Genomic DNA, 20583 nt, shown 5'->3' on the forward strand with positions numbered 1-20583 from the left:
AGTACCTAAGGTTCTTTTAGGTTTACTAGTAAGGTAGTTCACTACTAAGGTAGTGAACCTAAAGCATTCCCCAAATGCCAGCAACAAGCATCTGGTTCAGAAGCTGCAAAGTGCTGCCTTGCCTCGTTTTGCAGGATCGCCAGCTAAGAGTGTTTTTACATTTTTAAAGGGTGGTAAACAGCAGCAAGGAAGAACATGTGACAGGATTATCTGGGCCACAAAACCTGAGATACCTACAGAAAAGTTTACCGACCCCTAAAGATAAGAGGATGTACGAATCCTGTTTAAGATGGCAGTAACAGCATTACTTAGGTTTCATCAAAAATGTGCATGGCCTTTATGAATAAAACAATGAACTATTTTACTACGGGCCATAAAACAGATTTAAATAACGAGAGAAACAAGCCAGATCCCAGAATAAGAGTGCTGCTATAAGGATATTCATTTTTCTGATATACATAATGTATATAAATTTAATAAAAATCAATTAATACCCCAAAAGGATAGAAAGGGGGCTTGCTAAAATTCCTGTGGAAGGATAAGCAAAAATAGCCACAAATATCTGAAAAAAGAGTAAGAATGTGTTCTATCAGATAGGAACCCTAACATAAAGTTGTAATAAACAGAGTTCACAAACACAAATAAACAAGAGAAACCCCAAAAACTGAGAAATACAGGAGATGGAAGCACCTCAAATCATAAAGCAAAGTATGGATTTTTCAATACAACAGGCCAAAACAACCAGTTCAATACTAGGTAATAAAAACCAGAAAAAGTAAGTCCTACAGTTAGTGTAAAAAATGGAGGGAGGAAGGGAGGAAGGGCCACTAATGGTTATATAACATTAGGGTGGAGGACTCCTTTCTTAGCATACCATTATGATTAGGCAATGTGAATTTTTTTTAGGTTTCTGTATGGAGGAAAAAAAAAAATCAAAATCACACAAAGTTAAAAAGCAAAATATAACCTACACAAGATCATGTGTTCATATCTTTACTATTTGAAGAGCTCTTATAAATCAACAGGAAACAAAAGTCCTTAATATAAAAATGGACAAATAGGGATGCCTGGGTGGCTTGGTTGGTTAAGCGTCTGCCTTTGGTTCAGGTCATGATCCCAGGGTCCTGGGATGGAGCCCCACATCGGGAATCCCTGCTCAGCGAGGAGTCTGCTTCTCCCTCTCCTGCTGCTCCTTCTCGCTCGCTCTATCGCTGACAAATAAATTATATTTTTAAAAAATGGACAAAATACAAGCTCATCTTCAATTCCCCTCAAATACAAACGGCAAAATAAATGTTCCATCCTTTGAAATCAAAAGTATACTGAAATGAGGTACCTTTTTATTAATCTATGTGGGTTATTTTTAACACCCTTATTTGTGAGGTAGTGGACAAATACACATACTCACACTCTTAATAAAAAATAAATTTGCTAATGAGAAGGCAATTTGGTTATATGTATCTGAAGAGGATACGCATGTTCACTTCTAGTACCTATCAATAGACATATTCACTAATATTTCTTAATTGGGACACAAAGAGCTCCAAATTGTGCATGTTAGCATTATTAATTGGACCAAAAATCAGGAAAAATCTAATATCCAACACTAGGGAATTGAATGGCAAAATTATGGTATGTTCCTACAAAGGAATACCATGCAGACATTAAAAAGATGACATAGAAATGTCTATTGACATGGGAAGATGTTCACCCTATGTTATGCAAGGAATAAAAAAAAAAAAAAAAAAAAACAGTATATACAACACTACACTAAGCAAAATAAGCCAATCACAGAAGGACAAATATGGCATGATTCCATTTGTAGGGGGTATCTAAAATAGTCAAACTCACAAAGGCAGAGAATACACTGGTGCTTGCCAGGGGCTTGGGGCGGGGGGTGCTATTCAACATGTGTAAAGGTTATTACGCAAGGTAGGTTCTAAGGATCTGCTGTAGAACACTGTGCAGTTAACAATACAGTATTGTACACTTAAAGGTTTGTTAAGAGGGGCGCCTGGATGGCTCAGTCGTTAAAGGTTTATTAAGAGGGTAGATCTTAGGCTGAATGTTCTTACCACAACAAAAATAACAATTTTTTAAAAACCAGGCAATGAATAAAAAGAATTAAAGGCAATTCATACAGTGATAAAAAGTTAGTTACAGCACTAACCCTAACTTACTGTGTGCGTGTTAAGTGTGCACACACGCATACACACACCAAAGTGTCAACCAAAGGTTGATTAGTGGGATGGCAAAGGACTTAAGTCTCCCTATTTTCTAAGGTTATTTACTTAACAGTGAAAGGGGTGCCCCTTTCTCCCTGAAGACCCTGATGATGTTGACATCAGCACTTGGTTCCACCCCTCTGTTCAGAATCAAATCCAGAAACATGGTCAGTTCCCCTTAACAAGGTCACATGAGGCAGTCCGGTCCCTTCTGTTCAGTGACACAGCCTTGGAGTGACAAAACACATGGAATTAAGTTCTTAGGTTTCAAGTTGTAAAATGACTTCTGTTGTCAGGAGAGAAATGGAGAAAAGCGAAGGTTCTGTAAATTACACTTAGCTGGGAAAGGGGTGGGGACAGACAATAAAAGAGGTGTACCAATAACCAGGGTTGCCCCCAAAGAACTGGTCCTCAACTTTGACTCCATGTTGAAACCACCTAAGAATTTTTAAATATACTACTGCTGACCACAGAATCTGACTGAATAGGTCTATGGAGCCTGAGCATCTAGTTTATAAAGCTCCCCTGCGGCCATGGTTAAAAATCACCACCTTAAAGCAAGCAGGAATTACAGTCTCATTAAAAAAAAAAAAAAAATTTTTTTTTCAACCTCAAAATAAATCTAAGCCTGTCAGAGCAGAAAAACCGTAATTTGGCAAATTCTGCTATGAGCAAGTAGGGAAGTAAAATATTCAGGTCTTTAACAAACTTCCAATTCCCTAGGGATTGAACCACCAGCTCTCCAGCCACCAATAATCATGAACTAATACAGAATAACAGCTTTGAATCAGTACTTCTTTGATCAACTATTCAGCCAGTGATCATTTCTTTTGCACTTAATTTTTTTTATCTGACCATTTCTCTGCTGTCCAGGAACGGGTCAACTCCCTACTGTGGCTTACCATGGCCACCTGACTTGGAAGTATGATGGTACTATCCAAACAGAGAACTTAAAAGCTGAGCTGTTCCTGGCGTTTACTACCAACCAAGCCTTTTCGTGTTTCTTGGAAGCAAAACCAAATCCTAAGAAAACATGTCTTTCCATCAGCCTGATCTATCATCCTGCTCATCATCTAGCAGTTCCTAGTCCAAGGCACTCAATAGCTGAATGAAGTAACCACTAAGAATCCTCCCGAAGGGTATAATCTCCGCTGTGTACAATTCATCTTTATATTCCTAGCTCTTAGCACAGAATACTCAATAAACATTAATAAAATACATATTTATCCTGCATAGATGGCAATACTACAAAAATATAAATGCATGGCATATCCACCTTTAGACACAAAAATATACAGTTCCACAAAATAAGAATCAGTAGTTCATGTGCCTAAGACTCACTTGCAAAGCTTCTTCAAAATGCAGATTTCTTCCACACAAATACTTGTAGACAAATTCTCAAAGCTGTTTTCATTATAACAGCCCAGAATTCAAGACATCAAAAGGTCCATCAACAGGTGAATGGATAAACAAGTCACAGCGGGTCCCTACAAAAAAAAAATACTCAGCAACAGAAAGGAAGCAAATGCTGATGTACAGAACAGAGAGGAAATGCACAGATATCACACAGAGAGAAGGAAGCTGGACACAAGACATGCTGCCTGATTCCCTGACCTCCAGTGACAAGAAGCAGATAGTGGGGACCTAGCGCAGGAATGGACGGAGCGACTCCCAAAGGCAGAGGAAGGAAACGGAGAAATCTACACCGTGGTGTGATGCTGGGGGTGCCATCTGCGTGTAAACTGTATTTTGATAAAAATCTATTTTCAAAGGAAAAAAAAAAAGAATTTAAAAACTCCCATAATCCCACCAACTTAAAAAATGTCCCCGCTCCCAAATTCTGACTCCACAGACCTACGTTGGGACCTGGGAACATTTTTAACAAATGCACAAACATTCTGATGTTAGTGGTCGTCACATCACCCCCACCTTTGCATGGGCAACCCGGGGTGGGGTAATCCCTCTGCCTGCAGAGACCTATCCAGACAACTGAGAGTATGACTAACAAGGAGAACTTTGGGATAAGGAAACTGAAAACCTCAACTTGCCAAGCTGTAGTTTGGTTCTTACCAAAGTACAAACAAGACCTTTCAGAGCTGGCCAGGTTCAATGATAAAGCACATTTTCAAAGCCAATGCGTGGCTCGCTCTCTGCTTAAATCCCATCATTAGGGGATTATAGTTAAACTGTCCCTGCTCCATTACATTCTGTTAAATGCTAACATTTGACCTAAATATTTTTAATCCAAGACAAAAGAAGATTACTGGAACACATAACCTCAATTTATATATGCTCAACTTCCTTTAAATGAAAGGACTTGAATGGTTGCCTAATACATAAGGTCCTGCTTTAGAAAGTTTACAATCCTGGTATTTATCCTAGCTATTATTATTCTGTTAGGCAGCAATGAATGAACCTGTAAGTGGTGGTTATTATTTGCTCTTGTGATGACAGTTACGGTGTCATGGGGTGTAACTGGGAGGAAAAAAAAAAAAATCCTCTTAAAGCCTTTTCCAAAAACGCTCCAAGAACTTTTGCTCTTATTTTTCAAACCGCAAGTCACTACCCACTAGTAGTAGTGGGCTAGGATATCAACCTAGTGGATCTTAACCAGAATTTTAAGACAATGACATTTAACAGAACAAAAAACTTCAGAGTACACCTCAAAAGATAAGGGATTCTAGTTTCAAGATAAAATACTTTACTGTGGTTCAATCAAAAAAACACAACAAAAAATGAGCCTAAAAGTCACTGACGTAACTAAAGCCCTGCCCAGACATAAAAGGCATATTCCAGGTACCCAATTTATATCAGGTTATTTGCTGGGCTTCAAGGAACATACCCCATAGAAAAAGTTTGTTCACGTGGTACAAGATAAGGACACTGATAACAAAATATCCTAATATCTCCTTACTACAAGGGTAGAGAGTACCCAAAATCATGGCCTCTGAGTAGCCTCTCTTTAACATCGATCAGAGCCCTATACCAAATGACCTCAATGACTGCAATCGAGAAAATCTCCACTGCCCTGCAACGAGCTATGTCAGTCTCTGTCACTGTCTTGATTTGTCAACTTTTCTCTCAAGAGAAAGAAAAGCTAAAAAGAAGCCGGATAAAACCTGGATTTCTGAAGGGGGGGGATCCAGAGTCCACCGCCAGGTTCGAAGTCAACACAGCTGCTGGGAACCCCAGGAGGAGCAGTGCTTTAGAGGTCACCCCCCCCCCCCGCCGCAGGCCCCAAGTTAACAACCCTGCTCTAAAAAGGTGGAAGAAAAGGCCTCTGGGCAAACAGTGCTGGACTGCTTGGATATCACGTGAAAATGGAGCTGGGGGCCACGACAGTGGACTGGATGGACGCCGCAAATCCTCCCAGACCGTCAAGGGGTAAGGGAGGATCATTTCTGACTGAAAGTATTTTATGGAGCATAAAATCCCCCACTGGTAAAATGAAACAGGAGATGTTAAAGAACACTCCCTGTCCACAGGAGACCCCTTCCATCTCTTCTGGAGACTGGGCCCAAGAAGCCCTGGGACAGAAATAAGCTCTAGACCCAAACTGAACTCTAAATCCTGAGAGAGCTCTTAAATCCAGTCTGAGAGGGGCTGTTCCGCTGATGTCCGTTTACATACAGGCTGAGCCACGAAAAGCGATGGTCATGGGACCTAGAGAGCAAGACGCTGACTCACTGACGGCTTAGTTAGAGGAAGACAGAGTTTAGCATACAGTAAAAGGTCAAAGCAGCTGATGTTCTGGGCGCCTGGGTGGCTCAGTTGGTTGAGCGACTGCCTTCGGCTCAGGTCATGATCCTGGAGTCCTGGGATCGAGTCCCACATCGGGCTCCCTGCTCGGCAGGGCGTCGGCTTCTCCCTCTGACCCTCTTCCCTCTCGTGCTCTCTCTCTCTCATTCTCTCTCTCTCAAATAAATAAAATCTTTAAAAAAAAAAAAAAAAACAGCAGCTGATGTTTTGCTGGTCTGGGGGGCTTTGAAATCCATACCCATCAGTGATCTTCGTGTTTCTGACCTAATGTCGTAGGTATCAGATGCACAGCAACTTTTGTGGCTGATCTCATCCAGCAGAAATGTGTTCCCCAAACTTTATTTAAATACAATTATGATAAGACCTCAAGACCTGACTATCCTAACCATGACTCTCCTGCCCCAGGTACCATCCACATGGACCACACTGACCTGCAGTTCCCAGGTCGGAGCTCAAGAAGCCTCTTCCTCCGAGAAGCATTCCTGGGTTAACTGTCCCTCTTCTAAGCACATGGCTTCGTGGTCCAGCTCCCCGACCAGACAGGGACAGGGACAGGGACAGGGACACAGTGTCCACCACATAAAAGGCACTCAAAATATCTAAAGAAAACTTAAACATTCTTCCAGGGGCCCATAGGTGATACAACCGAAACAAAACCTAATCCCAAACCTCCATATTCACTCAGGGAAAGCATGTGCCTTGGACAAGTGAGGGCAGAAGGAGAGGTAATGGAGCAAAAGGTAGAGCTTATAGGCCAGAATCAAAATACAGAGGTGTATTTGAGAAAACGCAAGCAGAATCAAGATTGGTTTTATTGCGGGCGCCTGGGTGGCTCAGTTGGTTGAGCGACTGCCTTCAGCTCAGGTCATGATCCTGGAGTCCTGGGATCGAGTCCCGCATCGGGCTTCCTGCGCAGCAGGGAGTCTGCTTCTCCCTCTGACCCTCTTCCCTCTCGTGCTCTCTATCTCTCATTCTCTCTCTCTCTCAAATAAATAAAATCTTTAAAAAAATTGGTTTTATTGCATTTATTCCTACTGTATGATTTAACACCTCATTTTTTGTAGCAATGGTGTTTTTAATTAAAGACTATTTTAAATGTATTAATCAGTCATTTGAGGGGCCACTGGAAAGCTAATTTTGTATGCATTTTTAGTGACAAGATAAAAACATGTTCAGAATTAACTGACCGCCTATCACATCCGAAACACAAACAGGATTTCACGTAACCCTTAACGACAATGCTGGGAAGGGCTGTTACCATCACCGTGTCACAGCTCAGAAACTGAGGCAGGGACGTTGATTTTCACTTGGACAACAGCCAAGGGCAAGTGGCAGGCACAACAATCATTCTGAGAGCATGAAAGCTGCTCTCAATTCCCTTAGAGACTGACTGACAGCACAGGCTCTGAAGACGAGCGGCCAGAAGAGGCCTGGAGGGTTGTATCTCTCAAGGTCATTTTGGACTAAGCTGGATAAAGCCCCCCGTTTCTCTCCAAGAACGGAAAGCAAGCTTCCTCCTCTTGCACAGCTCCAAAGGACCTTTGTCATTCGCTACCTCCCCGCCCCTTTCCCAGTTCCCGGTACAAAAACAAACCTGAGTGTTCAGGTAGCTCCCAGGGACGACGGCGCCCTGCTAACCCCGTGCACCGCTCGGTACTCCCCCAGCTCCCGCTCCACCCTCCGTTTCCAGCACAACTGAGGACTCGCGCCTCCTCTCCTCCCACAGGAGAAGCCTCAGGAGGGCAGCGCGTCGCCTCCAGCTACTCTGCCCGGCTGCCTCTGCTGGGAAAAGCAGAGCAGAAGCATTCCCAATGATGGCTCCCTCCGTCGCCTCAAGCCGCACGTACTTAGCGGCCCTCACTCTGAACTACTCTTTAGACCATCCCATTCCTCTCCGGAATGTTCTTGTCAGTTCTTCCTGCCCTCAGTGTCAAAGCCAAACACCCTCCCCTCACCTGCGGACAGAGGTCAAGCTCCCTCGCTCCCTCGTTCCCTAACTGCCAACTACACCGGCTGGGTTTTGCTGGACTTCACACTTCCTCAGTTCCCTCCACGACCTGCTGCTTCCTTCCTACGGTCTGTGCGCTCGGCAAGTCTCTTCTGCGACCTCTCTTCTCTCCTCACCCAACCCCCGCTCCACCAAGAGTTCCACGTCCTCCGCCTCACACACCTGCCCAAGACAAGGAAGAGGGCGCTCTGAAATTCCACCTGCCCCGATGGATTACCTGAGGACTGAAGAGTGGGTTCGCCTAAACTGCACTGCAATTACCTGGGGCTGGATGCTGTAATTCTTCTCCAAGTTAACCCCAAGTACACAGTGATCCAAATAATAGGCTCTCCCTGACCTTCAATAAATGGGAGCCTGTTTCCTGACACTCAATAAACAAAAATAGTACCTGGGAGTAAGTTATATAGCTGGAGTTGTTTTTGTTTTCTTTTCCTGCAAAGGAACGTGTTCTTCCTAATTCATTAAAAAAACATAGCCATTCAGGGGCACCTGGCTGGCTCAGTCGGAAGAGTGAGCAATTCTTGATCTCCGCGCCGTGAGTTCGAGCCGCACGTTGGGTGTAGAGAGTACTTATATAAATAAAACTTAAAAAAAAAAAAAAAATCCATTCAATACAGAGATGCAACCGCTTAGAATCCTATGCCACAGATGTACAGCTTTCGTCAGTGTCTGAACCTAACATTTTCATAATCCCCAAACCTTAAAGGATTAAAAAATTAATGTATTCAGCTATAAAAGACTCCAGCTCTCCATGAAGTTTAATCTGGGTTCCCTACTTTTCTCTGAGGCCCTAAAATTCTGCATAAAAAAAAAGCATAAAAGAGCACACAAAGTCTTGGATGACCCAGGACTGGACCTCACTCAGAAAGTAAGGTAAAAGAGCACCTGAAAAACAGAACATCTGACATTTCAATTGCTGCAGATCAGGTTTTAAGGTCACTCTTTCTCACATGTTTAATGAAGGGCACTGCCTTCCAATTCTACAAGTCGCATAAACGCTAACATTTGGTTATTTAAATATTGACAGCGCGGAGAAACTCAGACTTTGGAGACTTTCTAGTAAGCTGGGCAAACCTGAGCCACAGGCTCCTCACCCACCTACAGAGACACACGCAGACATAGCTATGTATTTGCAGAAAACCAGCCACAGCCACAGACCGGAGCACACACAGTCACAGCCATGTGTGTGCAGAAACAGACCCCCACAGCACCAGACACACACACAGACACACAGACACTAATTCCCCAAAGCAGAGCTAATTTACCAAGAAATGGTCTTACCTGCAGAGAGAAATCTTACCCTATCCACAAAAACACTCGTTCATCAGTGTCCAACCCACCCAACAACCCAACTCTGTGCTGACATTTGTGCTGGGCTGGGATCGTCCTGATGCTCAGCAGGAGCCGCTTTAGGTGCTGAAGGAATTTCGGCTTTTATAACCCACACAGGCTCACCAAAATTGTATAACCATACCACCTAGTCAGAAATTACACAACAGCCACCACCTGGTTACAAATGGTTACTACATGCTTCTGGTATGGTCTGCTCACCATCAGTCTGTCACAGGTTTCATGTGGCAGGGTGGATATTCTATTGTGGAAACCAAGCAGTTGCTGGGATTACATTTCTCAAAACCACACAAATAAGGGAAATTAAACCTATCTTTCCAAACACTCCTGTTCAGATGAACGAGTCCACCCGCACTGCTTTCAAGCTCAGTGACGGGGGGGGGGGGGGGGGGGGTTCATACTTCCTGGTAATTTTTTTTTCCCCAACTGGGGGCCCAAAAAAATTTCCCCAATTGGGGGCCCCAAAAACAATTGTTTTCAAAGCCCAGACTTTCAAAGATTAAGAATACATCTCAAACCATGATCTGCTCATTGAAATGACAGGAAAAGCAACAACTAACAGCACTATTGAGAGCCAGAGGGGCTGTGTGTGGCCTCTGGCATGCAGGTCCCAGCCACAGAGGCCCCACTGAAGAGTGGAAGTGCCCACAGAAACACTCAGGAAGGCAAACCCACGCTGACAATCTAGTACCAAGAGGAGGGAAGAAGCCACAGCTGTCGTCAGACTCTGTCCTTTCTAGTACTGACTCCAAGCCAGGGCCGGCCAGAAACCCAGGCAGCGGGCACCTGCTCCCCTGGGCTGGGCCGTGCCGTGAGAGGGCAAGAAGCTGCCTCCCCCCTCTCCCCAGCACCGCAAGGGAACCACAGGGCTCAGGTGAGAAACAGGCAGGCAGAAGGGACATCCACCAGCAGCACAGTACCTCCTGGAAGAGGTGATAAAGGCAGAGGAAGAGACAGGACAGCCTGGGGAACAGCAGCTCCGACAGTTACTCATTCATGAACCATCTTTGGGAAGTCAGTGGTGGGAACAAGAGAAAGATGCCACCTGACTGGAGTAGAAGCTGCAGTGGAAGTGGGGAGAAAGCTGGGAGCCAAGAGCTTTAACTGTTCAGGAGCAGGAGCTTCATCCTCACAAGTTCCCAGAGCACAGGTCACGTGGGACATACCCACCGCCTCAGGTAGACCAGAAGGCCCCTCGCTCCAAAGTGAGCTACGAGGAAAAACCCAGCATGTGGCGTATGGGAAAAAGAATTCAGTCTCTGTATCCTCAACACAAGAACCGTCCTCAGGCTGTTCTGTGAAGACTCTAACCTCAAAAAGGTTAAACTGCAGAATGGAATAAAAAAGTTAAATTAAAAAACAAAACTATTTTTTTTAAAAAAGGGAAATGGGATCACACAATTACATGAAGAAAATGGACTGAGACCAAGAGAGAACAAGCTGAGGGTGGTGAAGAAGCAACAGAGAGAAGTGAAAACCCAAGGAAACAGCAGAAAACTAATGGGTGCGGGACAAGTGTGGGAAACACGGAGAGACAAGGAAAAGTCCAGAGAGGCAGTAACAGTTCCCACATGAGAACCGTGGAGGGACAAAAGCAAAGAGCAAAACCGAGACATGAATAACCAGTGCTCCCTGACTAGCGGTAAAAAGAACACCGCAGCCATTCACGCTGTAGTTTACATGAAACGTCCACATCCGGCAAATCCAGAGACAGAAAGCAGATTAGCGGTTGCCTGGGGCTGGGGTGGAGATGGGGGGCAGGAATGGGGAGTGACCGTTAATGAGCTTGGGATTTCTTTATGGGATGAAGAAAATGTTCCAAACTCGACAGTGATGGTTACACAAGTGTGATTCCCTGGAAGCTGACGCACCCTACAGGTTAAATGGGAGAACTGTGTGGTGTGTGAATTCTAGCTCGATAAAACTGTTTTATAAAGAACGAATGGACAGGCTTAAAGATGTAAAAAAGATATAGACTAGAAACCAACTACTCTGAGATTAAGAAAAATCGGAGTAGAGAGATTACAAAGGCACGCCAGATTCACGCAAAATCGGAGAAAAGAAACCTGTTCTTGGACACATTTTGGCAAAATAATTTAACTACAGGAAGAAGTAGTTGCAGAAGCATCCAGGGAGAAGGAGAAAGTGTTTGGGTTACTTAAGTAATAGCAATAATCAAGATGAACCCCAGGATTTTCCAAGGCAGCATGAAAATGACGGAAGTCTACAGAAAATGAAGACAGAGAACTGAAGAAAAGGTTTTTTTAAAAGAATTTTATACCCAGACAAGCTGCCCTTCATGTGGGAAAGCCCAAAAAATGCAACCTCAGATATGCAGAGGCTCAGAAGGGGGGAGGGGGAGGTTGAGGCTATTATTCCAACGGCCTAAGAGACAAAATTCAGAGAGGCCCATAATACGCAGGGCTGCTAATCACATGTGCCCACCAAAACCATCAAGGTCAGGACAAAACTAAATAATGAAGATAAACCTAATCATAAAACTGAACACATACGTCAAATTATTCTCTAAGCATATGCTAGGTTATGTGAAAAATGTAACAACAATAAAGCAGATCCAGCAAGACTGTATTATTAAAGATTAAAGACAGGCTAAAATAAGATAATGCTCAAACCCATCTCCCAAACAGGTAGGACTTTTAAAACACCATTAGATCTTCGTGTTAACTACTGGAAAAACAAGGGTTTTTTTTTTTGTTTTGGAGGGTGGTTTTTTGGTTTGTTTTTTAGTTTTTTAAAGGAAACCACTATTAAAATTTGAAACATTACAGACTAAAACACAAACTAAACCTATAAATGAGTTAAATTCAAAGTATTCTCAGGTGCATCAGAATATAAATGCCAATGCCCAAAAATACACCTTAAACAAAGTGAAACAAAAATAAAGCAATGTTAATGATGCCTCATTGTTTTTTAAACATCAGATACCATAAAATCACGCCAGAAGTATTAAAAGGGAGAAAAGAGGATAAGTTCACATTGCTAAAGTAAAAAATTCGCAACAGAAATATTATGTCAATTTTTATGTTCCAAACATTATTTCACTGATATAAAGTCCATACTGGCTAACAATATGGAAGAAAGGACCAACAGTTCATAAAAGTACCTGTCTCCAAGAAGATGGGGACAAACGGGTGGACGGACAGGGGCACAGGCTCAGTCTCCATGTGAGACTTATTTTTTATTGATGAGAAAATGTGACCAATATAATGAATAAGGCTAACATAATAGGTACCAAACTGTGCACCCCACAGAAAATAGAGCTTTACTTTCACTGGTTAAAGAGCATTTGTGAAAACTGGCCATCATGCCAAATGAAAAGTTCAACCCCCCCCACGAAAAGGAGCATTTATTATTTCTCACTGCCTGACCATAATGCCACAAGAAATCAAAAGAATTATTAAACCAACAAAGTCATAACAACCTCAAAATTTTCAACCTCTCTCCCAAATAACCGTTGGGTCGAAGCTGAAACTGAAATTGTAAAAACACCCTTACAACAAAAAAGAGTAAGTAATAAAATACCCTAAAGGACAAGAAATGAGAGAAAAAGAATTGGCTAGAAAAGCAAAAATTAAATAAATTGGATAAATGCATCCAAGAAGGTTCTTAAACAAGCCTCCCAAGGCCACGGCAGATAGAAACCTTCCATTCAAAATTACATGGGCCCAGGTAGCTTCCCAGGCAAATGTCTGCAAGCACTAAGGAAAAGAACTTCCTAGGCTACTCAGCTCCAGAGCACTGGAGAAAGAAAACAAGCCTATCAACCATTTTAGAAATCTAGCATCACCCTGATCATAAACTTGACAGAGAAAAGGAAAAAAACTAGTATTACAAAACTCACATCAGTGGGTAGAAGAAAGCCTGTAAGATAAACAAAAACCAAAAAGGCATGGGATAAAACTCAGCATCAATTTTCAAATAAAACTCTTAGCACATTCAACACAGAAGAAAAAAGGTCCTCAAAAAAGAATCCCCATCTCGGGGCGCCTGGGTGGCTCAGTCGGTTAAGCGGCTGCCTTCGGCTCAGATCATGATCCTGCGGTCCTGGGATCGAGCCCCATGTCCGGCTCCCTGCTCAGCGGAGAGCCTGCTTCTCCCTCTCCCTCTGCCTGCCACTCTGCCTACTTGTGCTCTCTATCCCTCTGTCAAATAAATAAATAAAATCTTTAAAAAAAAAATCTTTAAAAAAAAAGCCATCTCATGCCATAGCTAATGAGATACTTGCCCTGAAAAACCCCAAGAGGTGCCCATGAAAGCCAGGAACAGGAGTCTGATAGCCTCCAGTATAGAAGAGTGTCCTAACTACTACAATAAGCAAAAGGTTTTAAAGTTGGGGGGTGGGTGCGGTGCAGCGCCTGGGTGGCTCAGTTGGTTAAGTGCCTGCCTTTGGCTCGAGTCATGATCTCGGGCTCCCTACTCAGCAGGTAGTCTGCTTTTCCCTCTACTCTTCCCCTCTGTTCATGATCTCGCTCTCAAATGAATAAATAAAATCTTTAAATAAAATGCTAAATACTGGAAAATGAAAGACAATTGTTTATAGGTAATGGGTCTAACTTAGAAAATGAGTTTACAAACCTAGAATAAGATACTTCAGAAAGGGAGGGAGTTACAAAATGAACACAGAAAAAAACATCCCTGGCATAGCATTAACTCATTAATTCCCCGTCTTTTGTGAAGTACTGTATACACACATGGACAAGTACGCTAAGAAAGTAGACGGCAATACACCAATTACTTTACAGTGGTCATTTCTGTAAATCGGGATTCTGAGTATTTCGTCTTTGTGTTCATCTGATTTTTTTTTTTTTAAAGATTTTACTTATTTGACAGAGAGACACAGCGAGAGAGGGAACACAAACAGGGGGAGTGGGAGAGGGAGAAGCAGGCTTCCCGTGGAGCAGGGAGCCCGATGCGGGGCTCAATCCCAGGACCCTGGGATCATGACCTGAGCGGAAGGCAGACGCTTGACGACTGAGTCACCCAGGCGCCCCCATTCATCTGATTTTAAGTTTAAGCCCCTCGACTGTATTAAGGGACAAATTAGAAGCAGCTCAAATCTTAATACCTATAAGGTTAGTAAACTTAGGACCAAAAAATGATGCAAAACAACTAAAAGGCTAAACTTAAGGCAAATACTAAAAAAAAAAAAAAGCAACTCTTCAGAAATAATTACGCATTTAAAAATATGTAATTTGATTAATGCAATCTCTAGTTTCTTTTAAGGACAAAATCTAAACTGTTTTGAGAAATACCCTTGTATGTGGTGATTATTTCTGTCTTTCCAAATAAATGCTGTATATTGACATTTCAATGTTGAAATATGCTGAAAAACTGAGTAAAACAACAAAGAAGGTTTAGAATTATCAGCTGGACAAAAACTGATTCTGTAATAAGGGGGGGTGCGGGTAATAGGTCTAGAAACACAAACAGCAAATGCATTGACTAACAGCACCCCCTAGTGTTACAACATTTAACTAGCACTCAGTAAATTGGAAAATACAAAACTTTAAAAAAACTATTTTAGATAATTTCAAACATATAGAAAAGTAAACAGAATTAAAATACATTTCATATATAACTTACTCCCAACTATGCATTGTTCTGATTTGTGTGGCAATTTCTCTATTTCATCAGAAGTGTCAGAAACCAGCAGGTGTCTCCAAGAATCCTTTGTCACTCAATTAATTGTTACTATAAAAACACTTGACTGGGATGCCTGGGTGGCTCAGTCGGTTAAGCGTGTGCCTTAGGCTCAGGTCATGATCCCAGGGTCCCGGGATTGAGGCCCGCGTCGGGCTCCCTGCTCGGCAGGAAGCCTGTCTCCCTCTGCCTGCCACCCCCCCTGCTTGTACATGTGTGCTCTCTCTCTCACAAATAAAATCTTTAAATAAATAATTTAAAAAATTAAAACCCTTGATTTTAGGCTGGGCACACAACCAGCAAAATTCAGGCAACGTTTCCCAGCCTCCCCTGCAGCTAGACATGGCCACATAACTAAGTTTTGGCCCCTGGGATGTGAGTGGAAGTACAGGGACTCCACCCCACTGGCTGCAAGAACCATCTTGAGCCAATTAATAAATCAGTATGCTAACGATGGTGAACCAGGAAGAAAAAAGGAGCCGGCTTACATAAGAGGAAAAAGCTACTATTTCCATTTTCTTCTATATTAGAACCGCCTGAACTATACTCTTTAAAACAAACAAACAGAACATGTAGAGACACAATCTGGCAAGACAACACATTTTGGAATAAGCCCAATGACTAAATTCTCAACAGGAAACGGATCAGTACGTATTTCAAACCTGGATGAATGTTGATGAGTGTTATTTTTCCTTCAAAGGGAAGCATCATGGTAAAGGGTAAACATCTGGGTGAGATGAGTGAATTCACTGTTCACCTTAAATTCGCTTCTCTGACATTTAGAGACTGGTCACTTATTCATGGTCTCAAAGCACAGCTCAGAATGTGTGCTGACAGCACATGCCAGAACTCCTGCACTGAAAGTAAAATCAAGTTTATCCAACTCTCAAAGCAAATCCATTGCGAAGAAAACCCAAGATTCCCCTTAGAGCCCAGCCTGGTCAGCACCATGCAGTGAACAGCAGGATTGTGGGAAAGAGCCCTTCATGGGGAGTCCAGAAGCCCGGTATACACGCACAGTGGTACAAGTGCAGGACTCATTAACTAGTGGGCCTCAAATGTCTTGCTCTGTAAGGTTGCTGGCCTACACCTGTGGTTTCAGCACCTTCTGTTTTTCGTAATGGAACAAGCACTCTCAAACCTTATTCAAGGCCTGGAGCGGGGGGAAATCACAAGTAGGTGGATGAGGTCATTAAAATGGGGACTGCATACTCTTCACTGTAAAGTTTTAATACATATTTTCCAGAAATAAAACCAAAAAAAAAGTCCAATCAGTAAATCAAAGATTCCGTAACTTAAAGAACTTTGCTGACAGCAGCAAGAAAAACACCTTTACCAAATTTTCTAGCAGAAGCCTGCAAATGTTGCACTATACTATACCACCTTTTATCACTATTTGGTTATTCTAACACAATGCTCCAGTTCTGAATTAAAGGAGAAAAAAAATAATTCAAGACCATGGAGAGCAAAAATCTATTACTTCAAGTCCTTTTAAAATATCCAGTTTTTAAAATTTAATTGTGTGTGTTAAAAAATATATGACATACTTATTAGAATGGCTAAAACAAAAATTAAAACTGCTAAGATGACACACCGAGTGCTGATAAGAACACAGAGCAACGGGAACTATCATATACTCCTGGTCAGTATGTAAAATGGCACAAACACTTTGGAAAAACATTTTGGCCATTTCTTATAAAGTTACAAGATAAATTTACCCTATGACCCAGCAACAGTACTTCTAGCTATCTACCCAGAGGAATGAAAACTTATGTTCAAACACCTGCACATAAATGTGTATGGTGGCTTTATTTATATTAGCCAAAACCTGGAATCATTCACCTTTAGCTAGTGAATGGGTAAACCAATTGTGGCATATCCCTGTTAATGAGAGGTCATTCCACACCCATCAGATAAAGCCAGTGTGAAAGAGCTTAATAATACCAACTGTTGGCAGGACTGTGGATAAACAGTAATTTTCCCACCCTGTTGCCAGAGATGTAAATTGGTTCAAACACTTGGCAAAACAATTTGGTGGCATGTAGTAGGTTGTAGATGTGTGTGCACTATGACCCAGCAATGCCACTTCTCAGCATCTTGACCCTGTTTTTAATAGTACACAACCAACACATCAACAGAATATATAAGTTCTGATGCTTAACAGAATTAAACGAGAGCACTTAAAATGAATGAACGCGATCTAGCCACTTGGGTCAACATGCCTTGAGAACATTCCTGAATGAGCAAGCAGGCTACAGAACACAGACCACATGAGATCTCTTACTTAAGGTTTTAAATCATGCAGTCAATACTGAATGTGTGTTTACGGATATATAAACATGTAATACAAAAGTAAAAATAGGGGTGCCTGGGTGGCTCAGATGGTTAAGCATCTGCCTTCAGCTCAGGTCATGATCCCAGGGTCCTGGGATCGAGCCCCACATCGGGCTCCCTGCTCCGCGGGAAGCCTGCTTCTCCCTCTCTCACTCCCCCTGCTTGTGTTCCCTCTCTCGCTGTGTCTCTGTCAAATAAATAAATAAAATATTAAAAAAAAAAAAAAAAAGAAGTCCTAACGATGCCACAGGGAGCAGGAAGCGGTTCTCCCGTGGCCCTGGCAGGAAAACTTCGAGGATGTGTGAAAACAGTTCCACACACCCACCTGCAGGGTTGCCTCATACCCTCTGTGGAGGACAGTGGGCAGCGATGTATACAGATGGCCACTGTTTCTCAATGCTTGATGAGGGAGAAGGGCAGGAAGTGGAGGGAGCATCTATCCGACAACTTGTTTTCTTAATGAACTAAGATGTGGAAGTCATGGTGGAGAGGAGAGGCGGAGGCCGCCAGTGGAGGAAACAGGAGTGAAAGCACTCACTTAATAAGGGGAAGAAAAAGAAAAGTCAAGGGTCTGGCGGAGCCCAGAACTTGTAAATGGGTGATAGAGAAAGTCACTTTGATACCTGGTTTCTCTCCAGCAGTGTGTAACGGGAAAAAAAACGCGGAAAAGTTAAAAAACAGGACTGTGCCACTGAAGAAGGCTGGTAAGTCACCCAGACAGTTCAGTGAGGAAATCAAAATGTAAGCGGGCAGCCACATGACTCCCTGTGGTACCCACAGCGGGGACAAAGGGTGGGAGAGAGGAGAGGGAGCCAGAGAATAGCGAAGTGCCTGAAGAGAACAAGAACCAGTAGAGAACGAATGAGACCTAGGGAAGGACAGGATGTGTGCAGAGATTCCACAAGGGTCGTATGGGAGAGGGCAAGGCTCAGGAGAGCTGAAGTAACTGGAGTAAAACTCCCAGAAAAGATCCCGTGAAGGGAGGGTGAGGTTCAGAGGCCTGTGGAGCCAACAACTCAAAAACAATGTTAGAAGACACAGTGGAAAGAAAAGGAGCAAAACAGGAGCCAACGTTCTTGAGGAACATTAGGGATGGTCAAGAAGTTGCTAGACGAAGGCAAAAAGGTAAGGGGAGGGTCGAGTCGCAGACTGGTGTGGCCTTCAAAATGGCAGGCACTGTTCAACGAAGGCTGGAGGCTGTCCTCTCCACCTGGAAGGACGTAACATACGGAGAATTCCCTATTCACATTTCAGATCTCTGTTTAAATTACCAATTCCTCAGAAAATCCTTCCCAGACCCTTTAAAATCCAAATCAAATCTCAACTTCCCTTTGCTGTTCCCTCCAAAGCAACAACCACAATTCATACCAAGAATCCCTCGTTGTTCAAACATATACTCTTCTTGAGTTCAGCAATGAGGAATCCACATTTTCCTAAATCTACGTGGTTCCTAAGTTTTGGCTAACAAAGAAACACGATTTCAGAGAATAGAGTGTATATCTAAAAATTTATCCAGAGAGCCACCAGGTCAAGAAGGCAGTTCTCTGATAAATTGGCTTCAGAACACCTTAGCCACACATACTTAAAAGTAGTCTGCGTGGCTGTAGGAATTCCTATTACTGTCAAAATTCCCTTTTCATTTTCTAATTTAATGTGATTCTCGCTGTATTGCTGATGGGAGTATAGTTATATATAAGCCTTCTTATAAAAAATGTGAAAAATCTAGAAGAGCACAAATAAAATTAAAATGCATTGCTTATAACTCATTCAACAAATCTTAAGATTACTGAATAATTGTTTAATGTTCCTTCAGTAGGCAGGCACTTGGATAAACTGCTAGTGGGAATAATAATTGGCTTAACATTTCTAGATGGCCATTTAAAAACATCAAAAGCTTTAAAAATACACATAGCCTTTGACCCAACAATTCTACTCTTAGGAAATTTAACAAAATAATTAAAATAGGCTCAATTTTTCATTATGAGAACGTTCACTAAAATAATGAGTAAAATAATCCAAACCTGGAAGGGAAAATATTAGTGCCTAAACTGATTGATTAAATTGTGGATACTGGCGCCTGGGTGGCTCAGTTGGTTAAGCGACTGCCTTCGGCTCAGGTCATGATCCTGGAGTCCCGGGATCGAGTCCCGCATCAGGCTCCCTGCTCAGTGGAGAGTCTGCTTCTCCCTCTGACCCTCTCCCCTCTCATGCTCTCTATCTCATTCTCTCTCTCAAATAAATAAAAAATCTTTTAAATAAATAAATAAATAAATAAATAAATAAATTGTGGATACATTCTGGGGCGTCTGGGTGGTTCAGTCTGTTAAGCATCTGACTCTTGATTTCTGCTCAGGTCATGATCTCAGGGTCGTGAGATCGAGCCCCTCGTCAGGCTCCACACTAGGCATGGAGCCTGCTTAGGATCCTTTCTCTCTCTCCCAGGGGCGCCTGGGTGGCTCAGCCAGTTAAATGTCTGCCTTCGGCCCAGGTCATGATCCCTAGGTGCTGGGATTGAGCACCTCACTGGGCTCCCTGCTCAGCGGGGAGTCTGCTTCTCCCTCTGCCTCTCCTCTCTGCTCGTGCTCTCGTGCGCACCCTCTCTCTCTCTTAAATAAAATCTTTTAAAAAAATTCTCTCTCGGGCGCCTGGGTGGCTCAGTTGGTTAAGCGACTGCCTTCGGCTCAGGTCATGATCCTGGAGTCCCAGGATCGAGTCCCGCATCGGGCTTCCTGCTCAGCAGGGAGTCTGCTTCTCCCTCTGACCCTCTTCCCTCTCGTGCTTTCTATCTCTCATTCTCTCTCTCTCTCAAATAAATAAATAAAATCTTTAAAAAAAAAATTAAAAAAAAAAATTCTCTCTCTCCCTCTGCTCCCCCAAAACCCCCTCTCCCAGCTCTCACGTGGTCTCTCTCCAAAAAAAAATTTGTGGCTACGTTCTTAGAATATTGTGGGCATTTTAAAACTGGTAACAGAACAGGTAACTCACTGACAAGGAAAGAAATGTGCTGCATGTATCCCTGAGTGGAGGAAAAGGCAGGTTACAAAACACACGTGATATCCCATTACAGTGTGTACATACACACATAGAAAATGGAAGGATGATGCTGAAGTGTTTTTAGATTTTGTGATTACCTCCAGATGACAGGATTATGACTTTTGGCTCTTATTTTTCTACAGTGTGTGTATCATTTTAAAGATTTTGGTTTTTTTTTAAGTAACCTCCACATCCAATGCAGGACTCGAACTA

At 42.7% G+C, this 20583-nt stretch overlaps 1 protein-coding gene across 9 annotated transcripts in view; it reads right to left on the minus strand.

Moving 5' to 3' along the window:
• SLC23A2 (solute carrier family 23 member 2) overlaps positions 1–20583 on the minus strand; it is a 134825-nt gene that overhangs the window by 82095 nt on the left and 32147 nt on the right. Inside the window, exons 3-4 of one of the 9 annotated variants that reach the window (XM_073878344.1) lie at positions 15666–15860; positions 3567–3712 (exon numbers count right to left, since the gene is read on the minus strand). The exons of 7 other annotated variants lie outside the window; for them this stretch is intronic. The gene's annotated coding sequence lies outside the window, so the exon portion shown is untranslated. The remainder of the gene's footprint in view (positions 1–3566; positions 3713–15665; positions 15861–20583) is intronic. One more of the 9 variants, XM_073878346.1, reaches the window with a different exon arrangement.

Source organism: Callorhinus ursinus, unplaced genomic scaffold (assembly GCF_003265705.2).
Source record: "Callorhinus ursinus isolate GAN/ISIS: 27379988/994484 unplaced genomic scaffold, GSC_fseal_2.0 scaffold29, whole genome shotgun sequence".
Lineage (NCBI taxonomy): Eukaryota > Metazoa > Chordata > Mammalia > Carnivora > Otariidae > Callorhinus > Callorhinus ursinus.